At 39.8% G+C, this 17,038-nt stretch overlaps 1 long non-coding RNA gene across 1 annotated transcript in view; it reads left to right on the forward strand.

The window, feature by feature from the left end:
• The first annotated feature begins 11,911 nt into the window (after positions 1-11,911).
• Positions 11,912-17,038, forward strand: part of LOC119852118 — a 50,866-nt gene continuing 45,739 nt past the window's right edge. Inside the window, exon 1 of the long non-coding RNA XR_005291527.2 lies at positions 11,912-12,034. This is a non-coding gene — a long non-coding RNA (uncharacterized LOC119852118). The remainder of the gene's footprint in view (positions 12,035-17,038) is intronic.

Here is a 17,038-nt window from a genome sequence, read left to right on the forward strand (position 1 = left end):
CATTTCTTATATGGCTGTGTGCTATACAGCACATTGATTAAAAATGTAGCAGAGAATGCTCAAAAGGAGCTAGAGAGACAAGCTGGGTGAAGTAATATTTTGTATTGGACCAACCTCTGTTGGTGAGAAAGACATGGTTTCAAGCTTACACAGAATTCTACTTCAGCTCCTGAAGTAAGCTCAAAAGCTTGTCTCTCTCACAGACAGATGTTGGTCCAATAAAATATATTGCCTCACCCACCTTGTCTGTCTAATATCCTGCGTCCGACATGGCTACAACATCATTGCATACAAAAGCAGCTAGACAGTCTCATTTAGGTGAGTTAACTCGGTATTATCTGTACCTTCCTAACTTCACAGTATGGGAACAATGTGGCCAAATCATCAAGAATTCTAATATCATCCTCACTGCTGGTGTCTTCCAGTGACATTCTATACATGGTACATCATTCTCTGATTTACACATGGTACAATCCCATTGAATTCCTTGGATTGCTTCTAATGCAAATGAAGGCACATTTTAGTTAATGCTTTGTTCAGCTATTACTGTCAATCCATTTAGGATACAGTCCACAATGCTGGCACATTCTTTAATTACTCTAAAAACGATTTGGGGATCATATCAAAATCCAGATAAACAAAAGCCTTCTATGTAAGAGCTCATTTAAGACATATAGATTGGATACATATATATTTTATTCATGACTGAAGGTATTTAACTTGAAACTATGAGAAATTTCATTTTCTCATAATCTAACTATAACATTGATATTGGGTCACATTCCCTTGAAATCAATAGGGTTTCACCTGCTTTTGCTAGCAGCGGCTTTAGTCCATCATGTATAATGATACCAGTCAGGATTTTGTTATTTCCTTCTCAGTTAGCCATATTGAAATCCTTTGCCTTTTTAAAGAGCATCATTAGGCAATTTTAAGAACATAACGGCCATATTGGGTCTATCTATCTCAATATCTTGTCTTCTGACAGTTGCCAATGGCAGATACTTCAGAGGGAAAAGAAGAGAAGAGGGAAATTATGGAGTAATGCATCCCCAGTCATGCCCTCCCAGCTTCTGTCAGTCAGACACTTAGGGATACCCAGAGCATGGGTTTGCATCCCTGACCATCTTTCCTAATAGCCATTGATGGACCTGTCCTCCATGAACTTATCTAAATCTTTTTTTTAAAACCCATTATACTTTTGACCTTCAACATCCCCTGGCAATGAATTCCACAAATTGACTATGTTGTGTGACTATGTTGTGTGTTGACTTTGGCTTGTTTTAAACCTGCTATTAATTTCATTGGGAAGGGACTGAGTAACCTTTGTCTATTAATCCCACTTATATTCAGGTTCCTTACCAGCGGGTCCCACTTGACCCAGAACCCCCTTTTGAAGCATAGGCCTCTTATTAGCTGTGGGAAGGGTCTCTCCTCTTGGGATGAAGTTCTCACAGTGAGCTGTGATGCTGCAAACCAGGTACTACCTCATGCTATGTCCCCTCGGCCTCATTGAACACTGACAAATGCACAGCTGGAAACCAGTCTGGCTCACCTGTGGGTTAGCTTTGCTAAAATAGATTTTAAGTTGTTAAGAATGTATTTAGGCTTGATTAAATGCTTATATGGTGCTGCATGTGTTGATCTCACTTGAGATCTTGGTATAAAGTTATATTGAGTGTTTGCATTGCAAACCTCTGTAATTTTGTCACTTGTCAAACAGAAAAGAAGCATTAATTAGTGTAAAAGTTCTGGTCCTACACACAAGGCCCATTGAAACCAAATGAGTCATTATGAAACAAAGGACAAAGACTTTGTTGATTTTTGCGCTCCCCCTCCTCCCCCGCACACACACACCAATGAAGAGGAGACAGAACAGGTCCCAGTCTCTATCAGTTTGAACTCTGGGGGAAGGGAATAAAAATGCCTGATCAGAAGGAACTGTGTCACAATGCTGCTTGGAATTCAAAGAGGGCAATATTTCTAAGCATATAAGCAAGGGATCCCCAAGCTGAGTAGTTTGGGTTAGCCCTAAAGGACATAGAGAGTTTGCATATATAGCAGCTACTACAACTTTTTGGAACCTAAGACTGTAACTCCTGTGTGTGTGTGTGTGTGTGTGTGTGTGTGTGTGTGTGTGTGTGTGTGTGTGTGTGTGTGTGTGTGTGTTTAACTTTTTTATATAACTCATTTATTTTTTCTAGTTAATAATTTTTTAGTTTGTATTATAGGTTTGACTATGGTTGATGGAGGGGCTATGCTGAGAATGCTCAGTCAGGACAAACTGAAAAGCATAGGACAGACGATCTGCATCCTGATGTCTATTCTTCCCAGGATTCTCTGTTCTCTTAGTCCCCACATACTGGGCATAGCTTCTTTTTTATCTTGCCCAGGTGCTTCCCCCCCTAATTAACTGCCTCCCATTATCTCAATTAGTTAACTAATCCCAGGTTAACCTGAGTTGCTTCATTCCATCTTGTGGAGTGTGACTGGCTGGATAGCTTCCACACAGAGGAGGTAGGTGCCAGAGAGGCCTGGCTGAAAGGGAAAGCCGCAACTCTCTGGCCCTGTCAATCATGCATTATGGGAGGAAGTCTTTAAAAGGGGGAAAACTACAGCCTGGGATAATGGCACTGGACTGGTCCAAACGGCTGACTGTGGCAGGGACTCCTGAAACTATGGAAGGAGCTCCCATCCAGGACATCTTCATCCTGACCCTAAGGAGAATACAGCAGATTTCCAGGATAAGATGGACAGACTGAGCCTGACTCAGAGGCCCAAGCCAGAGCAATTTCCCCAGAACCCACTATGTTGGTGGTGGATCACTGGCAGCACTGTAGACTTGCCCACCCTTTTTTGTGGCTACAGGGAGGGATTATCCCCAATATGTTGGGGTTTGTGATTTTTGTCTGGATCCCCCATCTGGAGAGACTTAAGAGGGTCCTAAAACCTTTTTTTTCCCAATGAAAAGTTAATCTCCTGTTGTAAATTTCAATGAATTTTTTTAGGGATTTTCTTGGGAGACATGGATTAAAGCAGTTTACTAGCTGGTATAATTTATACCATTTGTGTAAGTCCTTAAGAGACGATATGCTAATAATGGATCCATGTGGTAGAGTACAGCTCCACTAGGACCAAGCTGGCACTGAAATTGGTTCTGCTGTTTTTATGCAAACAGCTGATTCCCTTATGCCATGGGAATTCTCTCTTGTCAAAATGTGATCAGAATCTGGTCACTTTATGCCATCTAAATGGCTGGGGTAAAAATGAAATTCTGGATTTCATTGAGGGTAAACTATCTCCTCATTCCTTCAAGGTGATAGACCTAGAACAGGGTTGAGGCCGCTGGATTGGTGCAGGGAAGTTAGCTTTGCTACTATTCATTGCTATACTCTACCTATTCTGTAGATAAAGGACTTCCATCTCCAGGACTATCAATCCAACAACTTTAGTGAGCACTACATTTACTTCAAAAAGGTCTGTCATACCACTGATTAAAAACCTCTAGCCATGACAAAAAAGCCAAGACCACATATTAGAATAGATAATCATTCTGATCCTTGCTTCTGTGCCATATGTTTCTTCTTATGACACCATAAAAAGAAAGATGCAGACAAAACCAAGGAGGATTAGAGGCGATACATAATTGAAATAGAGGCACTGCTGTTTTCTCTAGTTATTTTTTTTTCTTCAGTAACACCCCAGCAGAGAAGTAAAGCCCTATCTGCTACTACTAAGTTTCCTTAAGCACTGACCACACATGGATAAATGAGCAAATGTGATTGCAAGACCATCCATGCTGAAATAAAAACTATGCTAGCTTCCAACATGTTTAAATGATTTTTGCTATCACTGTTTCCCTGACAATTTGTAGACAGAATCTTTTCCTTCTCATATTAGAAAATTGTGCTATAGACAGTTGCACTTGTTGTAGGGATGAGGTTTTCCAACAAGAATATCAAACAAAATCCATCTTTCCGCTAGTCAGGGAGAACTGAAAACTAGTTTATCAATTAAAAAACACTTCTTCCAGATTCTGATACACCACTTTTTCTTGTCTTTCTACTGTCTACATCGGCCCATTGAAACTGTAGTCAGATAATTAAATCACGATGGGAATGAATAGCTTTCTCATGTGTGGACAGATTTCCCAATCAATATCTTAGTGTGAAGAGATATTCAGACCTACTATCCATCTGAACAGTTAATTCCAAGAGGAGTTTCTTTTGGAAAAAAATGTTCTTGTTATGTAAACTGGGCTGTTGTAAGCCATTTCGAAGGATGCTTAATTTATGTTTAGAGGTTGTTGCAATTATGTTCTTGCTTGCTTGTGCCAGAAGAAATGACCCTGAGTGCTATGGTCTTGCAAGTAAAATGGCATTTGTAGCGCCTCACATGGACAAGATTGTGATGCTGGTAAACCAGGTGCCAGTTCTTTTCAAGACTGTAGGAGATGTCAGCTGAACACTGATAAATTCATAGCTGGAAACAAGACCAGCTCACCTATATATTAGTAGTGTTCAAGATAGGTGTTAGACTTGGGTGCTTAAGTTCTATAAAATGCTTGTAAGTTGCTGCTTGCATTAATCTTACTTGTAATGTCTGTCTCCCATGCTATAAGGCAATATGAAAGTTTTGTTTTATAATTGGGGAGAAAATTACTGTTCTGAACTGGGAACCTAGGCAGGAAGAGTGGTTCCCCTGCCCGTCAAAGAGGACTATCAAGACTAAATGGACCATTGTAGGACAAACACACATGAAGTTACATGCAGGAGAGTTCATCTCATCAGTTTGAGCTCTGGGGGAACAGCATATAAAGATGCTCATGAGAAGAAATGGTTCTCTCTGTGCAGTTTGAACCCTCTCAAGGGCTTGAGCTAAGAAACAAAAGCAAAGATCCCCAGGGTCAACCTGGGTTAGCCTTAAAAGACATTTCAGTGCTGACAGATTATTAAATTGGTTACCTTTTGAAACCATAGACTGTAACTCATTTGTGTTTATTTTGCCTGCTTTAACCTGTAAATAACTCTCTTATTTTTCTTAGTTAATAAATATTTTGTTAGTTTATGATAGGATAGGCTACCAACATTGTTTTGCTGAGAGATCTAAGATACAAATTGATCTGAGGTAAGTGACTGGACTCTTAGGATTGGGAGCAACCTGAGTCCTTTGTGATCTTTGGTATATGGCAACCAACCATCACTCAGTCCATCTTGACTGGGTGGCAAGATAGTCCCCTTGGGCACTCTAGTCTATCTGTGACTCTATGGTAAAGCTATTACAGTGCTTCAGGAGTTTACATTTGTTACTGGGTTGGTGAAATACAATTTTAGAACATACAATTAGTTTGGGGTGTCTGCCCTGCTTTCTGACAATTATGGTCATTAACCACTCCAGACAGAGTGACTATGACAACTTAAAAAGAAAAGGAGTACTTGTGGCACCTTAGAGACTAACAAATTTATTAGAGCATAAGCTTTCGTGAGCTACAGCTCACTTCATCGGATGCATTTGGTGGAAAAAACAGAGGCTACTGTTTTTTCCACCAAATGCATCCGATGAAGTGAGCTGTAGCTCACGAAAGCTTATGCTCTAATAAATTTGTTAGTCTCTAAGGTGCCACAAGTACTCCTTTTCTTTTTGCGAATACAGACTAACACGGCTGCTACTCTGAAACCTATGACAACTTAATTTACCATACTCTAACCATCTTTAGTGGTGTTTAGTAGTGACTGTGTGGTAAATAATTTTTAATGGCCTAAAGAAAAGGTAAGAGACAGAGTAAATTTCTCCCCACCATTAGATTTAGGTAACTGTAACATGGAGCTTGGAGGAGCCAGGTGGCCTAGTGGATGGCACACCTGACCTTCAGCCTCTTTCTTCCCTTGTTGATGTGCCTCAGTCTTTTAAGTGGTGGGATAGGGGATCCAGGCCTTCCCACTCCACCATGTCCCAGCCCATGGCTTTATGTGAGTCAACCCCTGAACAGGAGACTCTCCCTTCAGGGAGTATAAATCCACTGCCATGGGCTCCTTCCTCCACTGTCCCTTCAGTTTGAGGCATGGCCCCTATAGTCCAATTTGCTGAGGTGGCTTGGGTCACATAGTTACCTCTCATGGACCCTGGGGATGACACACTATCGTGGTTCCAGGCTCCTCCATATGGTGCAGCTGTAAGTTTGGTGAGGCCAAACCCCACAATGTCTCTGTGCTTCAGTCACTCAATTACTGGAGTTTCCTAGATTGTCTCCACAGTCTTTGCTTGGGAGACAGTGCTTACTCCCTGGTGGCTGCCTTCACTGGCAGGCTAGTGACCCTTCCCCTCAAGTAGGGAGACAGCTAGCTCCTGCCTTTTCACCACTCAGCCCTGAGCTGAGCCAGGTTCTGTCATTTTCTCCCCACTCCAGGCCGATAATGGGCTTCAGGGCTAGCTGAGCCCAAACCTCTCTTTGAACCCTAATGAACAATTTCTCTGTTCTAATCTATTCAAATTCTTATTTCCCTTATGTTCAATCCATTAGGACACATGTCATAAATATAAAGAGAAGGGTAACAACCTTCCTGTATACAGTACTATAAAATCCCTCCTAGCCAGAGGCACAAAATCCTTTTACCTGTAAAGAGTTAAGGAGCTCAGGTAACCTGGCTGGCACCTGACCAAAAGGACCAATAAGGGGACAAGATAATTTCAAATTGTCGGGGGGGGGAGAGTGGGGAAGGGAAGACTTTTGTCTGTTTGTTCTGTGTGCTTGCCGGAGAGAGATCAAGAAAGCAAGCAATCCAACTCCATTAGAATTAGTAAGTACTAGCAAGGAAATGTGTTAGTTTACTTTTCTTTTGGCTTGTGATTTTCTCTGTGCTGAGAGGAAGGCATATTCCTGGTTTTCTTTTTGTAACTGTAAAGTTTTTGCCCAGAGGGAAATCCTTTGTGTTTTAAATCTGATTGCCCTGTGAGATTAGCTTCCCTTCTAATTTTACAGAGGTGCTTCTTTTACCTTTTTTCTTTCTAATAAAGTTCTGTTTCTTTTAAGAGCCTGACTGATTTCTTTATTGTCCTAATACCCAGGGGTTTGTGTCTGTGATGACTTTGTAACCAATTGGTTAGGATATTATTCTCCAGGAAAGGGGATGTAAGGGCTTGGGGGGATATTTTGGGGGAATAGGAACTCCAAGTGGTCCTTTCCCTGATTCTTTGTTAAATCACTTGGTGGTGGCAGCATACTCTCCAAGGGCAAAGAGTTTGTGCCTTGGGGAAGTTTTACCCTCAGCTGGTAGAAATAAGCTTCAGGGTCTTTCATGCAGGTCCCCACATCTGTACCCTAGATTTCAGAGTGGGGAAGGAACCCTGAAAACACAGTAGAGGATTTTAGGGCAGTGGCCTTTACCAAGATGTTTTTCCTTACAGAGATTCACTTTTCTTCTTCCCTTAAACTCTTCAGCAAAATGGCTTCTCCTTTCAGTCACATCTAGATTTGTGCACTGCTAGGTCAGAAGAAGCCCTTGTCATTAGAGTTCCCTTATAACTTAGTATTTACACAGTGCAAATATTCTTGCTTTTTTTGTTTCTGACTAAATAATGTTTAAGCACACTCTAACTTGGGTCTGTTGCTACTTAATGTTGGTTTTAAAGTTCTTCTATCTGTCTTCAGTGTATGACAAGTCTGATTTTTTAAAATATTATGTCTATTGTGTCTGTCTTCTCACACCTTGCCCAGTTTTCTTTCTCAACAATGAATGAATGAAAGGAGTTTAAGGATGATTATTCAGCATTGTCAAAACTATCATGAAGAGTTTTAAGATGTGAAATATCATCCATTAGGACAATGCTCTTCCTGGTATTACTGCCCTGCTCATGCCTGTTACTTTCAGAACAAACATATGGTACAGATTGGATAATCAGAATTCATCTGGTAGAATGAGCTGTTGAAATTGAAGGATTTTTAGCACTTAGCTGGAATCGGAGATGTCTCTATTAATGGGTTCAGGAAGACATCTTATATGTCACCAATGTATTTGTCCTGTTCTGAAAGGAGGGCAGAAGAGCCAGTGCATATATTCTTGGATTCTTGTGAAAATGTAACACACTACTTGTACTTCTGTCTTAAGAGTAATTTGTTATGGGTGTAGATTTGGAAGTGCAGCAGATGAACCCCTGGTGGTAGTGATGATCCCAGACCCATGAATACATGTGGAGAGAGTACAATGGAGGATTAATACTGTGCGGAATAGAAATGAGACTCCTTATATATGTGCTATTATAGCCATTTTTTTCTTTAACCTCATGATTTTGTTTGGAATGTTTCATATCTTTTCACTCAGGAGAGATGGATTTGTCAGAGTTCCTATCCAATCATAGCAGCAAAAAAGTGCATCTGAAGAAGTGGAGCTTATGCTCCAATACGTCTGTTAGTCTATAAGGTGCCACAGGACTCTTTGCCATTTTTACAGATCCAGACTAACACGGCTACCCCTCTGATACTATCCAATCATAGAAATCTGTTTGTTTCATATATTTTTCCTGATGACATTGTTGCTGATCTGTAGCAGCATGAGATAACACTGACCCCTGTCATAAATATAAAGGGAAGAGTAAACATCTTTAAAATCCCTCCTGGCCAGAGGAAAAACCCTTTCATCTGTAAAGGGTTAAGAAGCTAGGATAACCTCGCTGGCACCTGACCAAAATGACCAATGAGGAGACAAGATACTTTCAAAGCTGGGGGGGGGAGAAACAAAGGTTCTCTCTGTCTGTGTGATGCTTTTGCCGGGAACAAAAAAGGAATGGAGTCTTAGAACTTACTAAGTAATCTAGCTAGATATGCGTTAGATTCTGTTTTGTTTAAATGGCTGAGAAAATAAGCTGTGCTGAATGAAATGTATATTCCTGTTTTTGTGTCTTTTGGTAACTTAAGGTTTTGTCTAGAGGGATTCTCTATGTTTTGAATCTGATTACCCTGTAAGGTATTTACCATCCTGATTTTACAGAGGTGATTCTTTTACTTTTTCTTCAATTAAAATTATTTTAAGAACCTAATTGTTTTGTCATTGTTCTTAAGATCCAAGGGTTTGGGTCTGTGTTCACCTAAGCAAATTGGTGAGGATTTTTATCAAGCTTTCCCCAGGAAAGGGGAAGTGTAAGGTTTGGGGAGGATTTTGGGGGGAAAGATGTTTCCAACCCGGGCTCTTTCCCTGTTATATATTTGTTAGACGCTTGGTGGTGGCAGCAATAAAGTCCAGGGACAAAAGGTAAAATAGTTTGTATCTTGGGGAAGTTTTAACCTAAGCTGGTAAAAATAAGCTTAGGGGGTTTTCATGCAGGTCCCCACATCTGTACCCTAGAGTTTAGAATGGGGAAGAAACCTTGACAACCCCTCTGATTGGTTTCATTATGCGATTCTTCACTTAGGGCCACATTGTTCACTCTGCCATAATGGGTGGATGAAGATGCATTGCATCCAGGTGAGTGGACACAACATGAGAGTGTTCCCTCTACCACATCATTCTCTTTTTCCCACGGCTTGCAGCAGTCGGTAGGCCAACACTCCAGCAGTGTCTAGGAGGGGTTGGATATTAAGCTGTAAACCAGGATAAAGCAGCTGTGGAAATAGGTGGGATTTGGAGAGGGATAAATGCTGTCCACTGAATTATCTCCACCATAAACTCCTCTCTCCTGAGGAGGATTTCTTGAGGAAGAGTCAGCCAGGAAAACCTCTTCATCAGGAACAGAAGAACAGAAGAAAGCTGATACTGTGTCAGATCAGAGGTCCATCCAGCCCAGTATCCTGTCTTCCAATAGTGGCCAGAAACCATGCTGCATTGGGACATCATCCAATGCCGACAGACTGGCCTCCATGGAGCCTATGAGATTGACTGACTGGTTTTGGAGGATAAACCCACTCTTTTATCTGGGAAGCAAACCATCTCCCCAAGCCCGTAGAAGAATTCATCCTCCACCCATGTGAGGGGAAGTTTGCTTTCTCCTGTACAGCAGTAGCCCATGTAGAAGGCAATGTGGTTCCATACACAACTTCACCCCAGACTTTATTTTATGTTCTGAATTAAGACATTTTTAGCCTTCCAAATAGAGAAGAGCTCAAGGTTTTTCTTCCACAGTTGCCTGTGTCCCTAGCCCTCTCTTTGCAGAAGACATTAGGCTTATTGGGTTTCTTCATTATTTTTAGAACTATTAGAAGTTCACATTGGTTCTTTCAATGTGAGGCAATTCTGGTGACAATGAAGCATTAGTAAACAGTTGTTTATAAATAACGTGTATTTGACCCCCATCTTGACTTGACTATCGTGTGTACTGCAGAGGAGGTCAGAACTTTACTCTATTCTCATCAAAAATTCCATTATCCATCTGACCTGTTGAGTGAGAAAAGGTCCATAGCCTGGATTCAATCCACTTTTGCTTTTTTAAAAAGGGATAACCACTGGATTCTCAGTTCACCCTTGGGTTCTGTAGTAAGAATCTTTCTAGCTCGAGGCTTCCTGATATCTTATACGGAAAGGAAAGGTAGAGAAATTTCAGGCCAATAGGGAGGGCAAAATGGTTTGGACCTCATGTTAATAGTAACAAACTCCATAAAAAACATGGGTTCACAGATAACCCTTCCTGTTTGTGTGGCCCTGAGAAAGTGCAAGGGTATGCAACATTTTCAGAAATCATTACAGAAAGTTGTTTAGACCTCAGGAAAGCTTGTCCCCAATTTGAGGGACTGATTCACCTAAACTTGATTTTAATTCAGAGTCCTTTCAAAATCATGTTTAACCTTATCTATTAGGATTCTTAATCTGGCAAAAAAGTAACAGGAAAATATAACAAACACTGAAAATCTTATGGCCTAAGTTCCAACTGAGTACAGCAATCTTATGACCTGATCATATGAATATAAGTTATGTGAGGGATGTGCAAAGATGTAGTCTTCACAAAAAATGAAGAGTGTTTTTTTTTTGTTTGTTTGTTTGTTTGTTTTGGAGACAAAGGTTTCTTTCCTTTATAAAAAATGCAATTTTTATTTAATAATTTTCCACCAACAGCAACTGACTGATAAAACTCCAGATCAAAACAAGTTATAAACTCTCATTTTGCTGCATGAAAGTCTGTACTCATTGCTGGAAATGTCAAAATTTTCCTCTCTGAAATGTATGAACTCTTGTGGAAATCTGCAAACATCTGTTTTTAAATATGAAGAATACAACTACGTTTTCAAAATAACACAAGTGACACAAACAGACATCCCAATAATCACAAACTCTGAGTAATTATGAGATCAATAAACAAACAGGGAAATCTTAAGGCATTCAAGTGACCTTTCAGAATAAAGAGAGAAGGCTATGCATAATACAAATCTGCAAACAGATTCCCTGCCACATGAATTTTATAATTGTTGCTCTGTTTTCTAAAGCACTTTTCATCAACAGGAGTGATGAGTTCTTGAGTCAGCATGCTAAAGTCTTGTCAGCATTTAAACATTGTGCTTGAAGTATCATAATTAACATAACAGTTTAATTACAGTATTGTATATCATTTAATAAATGTATACATCTTCAGTAGTTCCTACACCTTCAGGGCAGTGCAGAAACCACATGCGTGTAAGGCATAAATGCAGACCATGAAGAGAGAGGATGAGGACCAGCTGAGTCAATTATGATCACTGTAGAAATTTGGCTTTCAGACAGAACTCTGAGTGGAGAAAAGTGACTGCCTCCTCAGAGCCCTGAGGAGAGGATTCAAGGTTACTGAGCTATAGAATTCTGTAAATGGCTAAGCCAAGCACAAGATGTTGTCAGGGAGTTAGGCTGATTTGTGTTTCTCTGGAGAGGACTGGCTTGGAGTCAAGCCATTCTCTTTTGCTTTTCTTGGATTGGAATGCAAAAAGTCACAAGGCAGTTTCTTTTGTTCTCCGCTTGTGTGTCCTAGAAGGGAAAGACACCTTTCAGTATGGCTGTAGAGACACATCGCCCTGCTTGTGACTGGAAAACTAGAATGTAGTCAGAGAAAAGCTGGGGGAGGACTGGCACCTGACACAGAGGTAAGGCACTTTTCCACAGTAGGGCAAATAGTTCTGAGCTGCCAGTAATAATAGTATAGTCAATGAGATGTAGTTATGAGAATATCTAGAACATAAATATGGGTTTGTTGAAGTAAAGTTACTGGACCATACTGTGTCCTTTCTTACACCTTGTGCAGTGCTATGGACTCCAACTGGCTTTCATAGGTGTAAGTCAAAGCAGTGTTTACTACAGTTATTTCACTATGATTACCTGATAATGCTTTATTTAGCGCACATAGTAGAAACTTTAACAGAGATCATTATTCTCTAACTGAGGAGTTCTCTAATTCACTTGGATGGGACCAGGATTTTTCCTCCAAATTTGTAAATGCCCACTTAACAAAGTTATTCTGAAATTTACAAAGCCCTGTCCATGATTTTGTTGCATGGCTTTGATTAAAATCAAGCTACATAGCTCAGATCCTCTGAAACTTTTTGAAAATGCATCCCCTAATGCACATCCATGTGCAGCCCAAGAGCTGCTCACACTTGACATATCAACATATTAACCTTCTCAAGGGTAGTGTCTGAGAGAAAAATGATCACTTTGATCCTTAGCTTGACTTTAAGAATGAGCAACCAAGATTTTGAGATAGTTTGAGAACACTGTGGTTCCTGCAGCTCAGACAAAAAATGCTTTGTAAGCTCAAAGTCAACAGGTCAAAAAGAATGTATATTCTTTTGGGGGTGAGGGGAAAGAAAGTGAAATGTCTATGCAACATTAAAGTTCAGTTAAAATAGGAAAGTCAAGACATTTACAGTAGCATTAGATTGTAAGACAGGCCTTGATCCTACAAAAAAGATCTGCATGTGGATTCTGATCACTTCAACAGAACTCTGCATAGTTAATAGTCCGCCTGGGGCTTTAGATAAAATCTAGTTTTCTTCCTTATCTCTGCCTCTAAATATTTTCACACTATCTGTAAACAATGTATACCTATGGTATGCTGTAAGGATGCAAATAACTTCGCCATCTGATTTGAACAGATATGTAGATCTTTTTTTAATTCCTGCTTTCCGTCTTAAGCATAACTCTGAATGAATGACTGAGGATATTTTAAACATGATTTTGAACACACAGGAAACAAAATATGGCTAAGAAAAAGTAATGTCAGAATCTTAATTATTTTATTTCCTTATGCTTTAGATATTAATCGTGCCACTTTAAACATGAAACACTATTACTATAATGTTAATTAACAAAGTTGTAGTCCAATAAAGCCTAGTACTGGATGGGAAGCAGTTTAGCCTTGCTATAGGATAGGAAACTTAAAGTGCTGTGCACCAGGATGTGCCTGTATGACTTAATGGGGATCAGAAGTGACTTTCATTCAAAGCAGAACTCTTATCCTAGTTCTATTAGCAGCTTAGCAATACCACCATTTGTTTTTAATACAAAGCATAGCGACATTTATTTTAAAGAGAAAATACTAAGACACACTGGCACAGCAGTCAGTGCTCCTGGCAAATATGATGCACTCTTATTAAAATGAATGCATGTTAAATGATGCACTCTTACTAAAATGAATGCATGTTAAATACAACAAACTCAGATTTCCAGATACTAGTGCATGTATTTCTGGAGCTAGTACATTTCCATTATTTAAGTGCAAGCACAGAATGTACAGTATTAATGCTTACTGGCAGGACTCAATGGCTGCAAGGGCTTGATTGCACAGGCTTGTCTGTAACTGGCTGCATTACTTACTTACCGATGATTGGGGTGGATTCCCCAGAAAGATTTGGATGTTTTTTCTATAAGAGGGTCTCTAGTTCAAATAGGCCACAAGATTTCTCTGAGTTAATTCCTGTGTCATATTGGAGGTCAGACTACAGGATCACAACAGTTGCTTCTGGGCTTTAAAGTACAATTCTAAATGCCTTTTTAAAATGAACTTTTGTTCAAACAATGTTAATCAAATTGAAGCATATTGCTGTAGTTGGACCTAGGTTTAACTGAAATATGCAGATAATTGCTAAAAGCTATTTGTGTAAATAAGTGCAGCCTCACTGAGATTACCTTATGCTTCCTAAAACCACTATGTCTAGCTATGTTGACCAAATTACATAAGTGCCTCATCGCAAACAACTTGGTTGAAACAATACATCATCAGAATCTGAGTGAAATACTTTTGCTTTTGTAAACATATAATTATGTGGAAGGGGAAGCACGTTCAGATCCTGAATGGATCTATTTGGATACAAATCACTGTGGGGTCAATCTTACCATCAGAACAATGCAACATCATTTATTTTGCTTCCTCATCTGGCAGCATCTCATTTATTTATTATCTTGCTTCTTGCTTGCTCTCAGCTAATTATACAAGCACCTGTAAGAAGATCTTTAAATCCTTCATGTCATGAAGCAAGCTCTAAACCAAATTTAATTTCAAAGTAGCTATATAATTGATCTGTCTGGCTGACAGCTTCTTTAAGATGTTTGAAAACCTTCACAAATTATCTTGAAGTCAGGTGCTTCTGTGCACCATAATCATTGTACGTTTATGTTTTTAAGGAAGGTTTTCTTTCAGACTGAGCTGGACATACTTCAAAGTCTCCCCACTTAGGCAGTAAGGGTGAACCATTTTTACTTCCAATTGCCAAAAGAACACACAAATTGATTTAAGCACAGGGTCTTCAGCTATATTCTCAGCTATATTCTCTTCTGTTGCCTTTGCACTTGCTTAACTCAGTGTCTTTTGCATAACTCTGAATGGTTAGAATTGAAATCATGATATAGGCCACCAATATCAATGAAATTCTTATGCATAGAGATTAGTCTGGCACCTTTATAACTATCCTGTTAGGATTTGCTGATAATCAACAAATCCTTGGACCCACCACATATGGCCTCCCTTCACTCTCAGTTTAGCTTTCTTCAGCTATTTGATTCATCTTTATGCTATATCTAATGAGGGAACATCATTTAAGGTCACAGTGGTATTTGCCCCACCTCCCTGAAAAGACAAGAGAAGCACATCATGCCACCAAACTATCTCTGACGCTATCTCTACTAAAAATAAAAAGCCTATGACAGCACAAATGGCTTTATTGTACTCATTTTGATACAGAGACTTTGGGTTTATCCTTACTTTGCTGAAAGACACTATTGTTCCAGTAGTGCTAACAAGGCAAGTTAATATAAGTATGTATTTTTACATGCTGAATGAGACTATATACTTCCCCCAAGTAGGTCCCAAGTAAATGTAAGCAGCTCTTATATCAACTATTCTAGATCACAATAGCGGCCAGGTTCAAGTGACACAACAATATTCTATTGGCTAGTCTGGGTACGTTCTAACTAACTAAAGAGGCATAATGGGCTATCTGGTAAGACAGTCCCCAACTTGCTGTGCTCTAGAAAATTAAAAATAAGGGACTAATTTACCAGTTTGGAGCTTATTTCAGCAAGAGGCAGATGCTGAATCAGTTGTAGCTTCTCATAAAATCAGAGGGTGGCAACTCTGATTATCAACTTCCTAAGCAGCATGAAAACTGGATGTAGCACTTTGGTATGTTAGCAGTGCTTCTGTAAAGGAATTGGCCCTGATTCTGAGCTCCAGTTGGTTAGATGATGGGCTGGGAGAAAGAATTGGCTACTCTGCTCATCCAGAGTGCTGATGATTAGAGCAGGCAGGAAATTCCACGCCTGGCTTCATGCTGCCAGCTGGCCTCACACTGGAGGATGGAGATGGCACCCTAAGAGAGGGAACATATGTTCCGGTTGTAAAGAACCAGTAGGACAAACAGCATGAGTTTGGAGATGAAAGGTGGGTGCTGGGAGCAGCCTGGTACATGGAAATTATAAAGTCACACTGTATGCTAGAATCTGTCCCCTCCCCAATGGGAAAAATAATCCCTTAATCTATGACTGAGGCCACAGGATCAGTTTGGATTGGTTGCTAATGCTGAATCTAATGAATTGTTTAATGATAATGCTTAATTCTGTGTTTGGTATTATGACTCTTACAGTGTTTTGGGCATATATTCACACATTTAGCTATTATGGTAATTTCTGCCTTCCCCAAAGTTGAAGAAGGGCTCTGAACTTGCGTTGAGGGGTGGGTATCTGGGACAATCAAGGAAAAAGGAGCCCCACTACACAGGTAACTGACACCAGTAAAACAAGTGTTAGGACACAACCTGTGTGTCTAACACATTTCTCCTTCCATGTACGTTTAAAGGTGTCTGTCCTGTGGAACAAAGGGTTATGTCAAATCTAACTATTAGTAATGTTGATGCCTGTGGTTAGTGATCTTGTATGTGCATTGTCTCCAACTGAACCATTGCTTCCACCAGTGTGTGAAGTTTGGAAGTGTGGCTGCTCCCTGATACTACGAAGTGCAGGGTAGTAAGGAATACTTGGTCCGGCTATAGCCCAAACCAGCTGGGAAAGAATTTTGGTCTGGGCCTTGAGTACAGAAGATCACTTTCTGGCAAACCAACTAATGCCAAAGTGACTTTGCTGATTCCAAAAAAATGAAGTGGGCTAGAAAACTAATTACAATGCTGATTGCATCTGGATTTGAACCAGTGTGGTGTAAAATCTGTGTTTTAAGGTATCACTGACTATTACAGGTTTCAGAGTAGCAGCCGTGTTAGTCTGTATTTGCAAAAAGAAAAGGAGTACTTGTGGCACCTTATAGTACTCCTTTTCTTTTTGCGAATACAGACTAACACGGCTGCTACTCTGAAACCTGTCGTTATGCAAGGCACTGAAATTAGCCGTATAGAGTAAAATTTTAAATTTGTTAATCTCTAAGGTGCCACAAGTACTGACTATTACAAATTCTAGACATAACTTCTTCTGAAAAGTTTCTTTTGTTTGAAATTCCATAAGCAAAGCAAAATCTGTGGTAAGCCACACATTTCAATCCAAATTTTTTTTTCCTTATTAGGTACCTGCAAATGTAAAATAATCATACTATATTTGCTTGGTAGCTTGATTTATGTTAAAACATCCAATAGTCAAGAATTAATCAA

This window comes from Dermochelys coriacea, chromosome 2 (assembly GCF_009764565.3).
Source record: "Dermochelys coriacea isolate rDerCor1 chromosome 2, rDerCor1.pri.v4, whole genome shotgun sequence".
NCBI classification, from domain to species: domain Eukaryota; kingdom Metazoa; phylum Chordata; order Testudines; family Dermochelyidae; genus Dermochelys; species Dermochelys coriacea.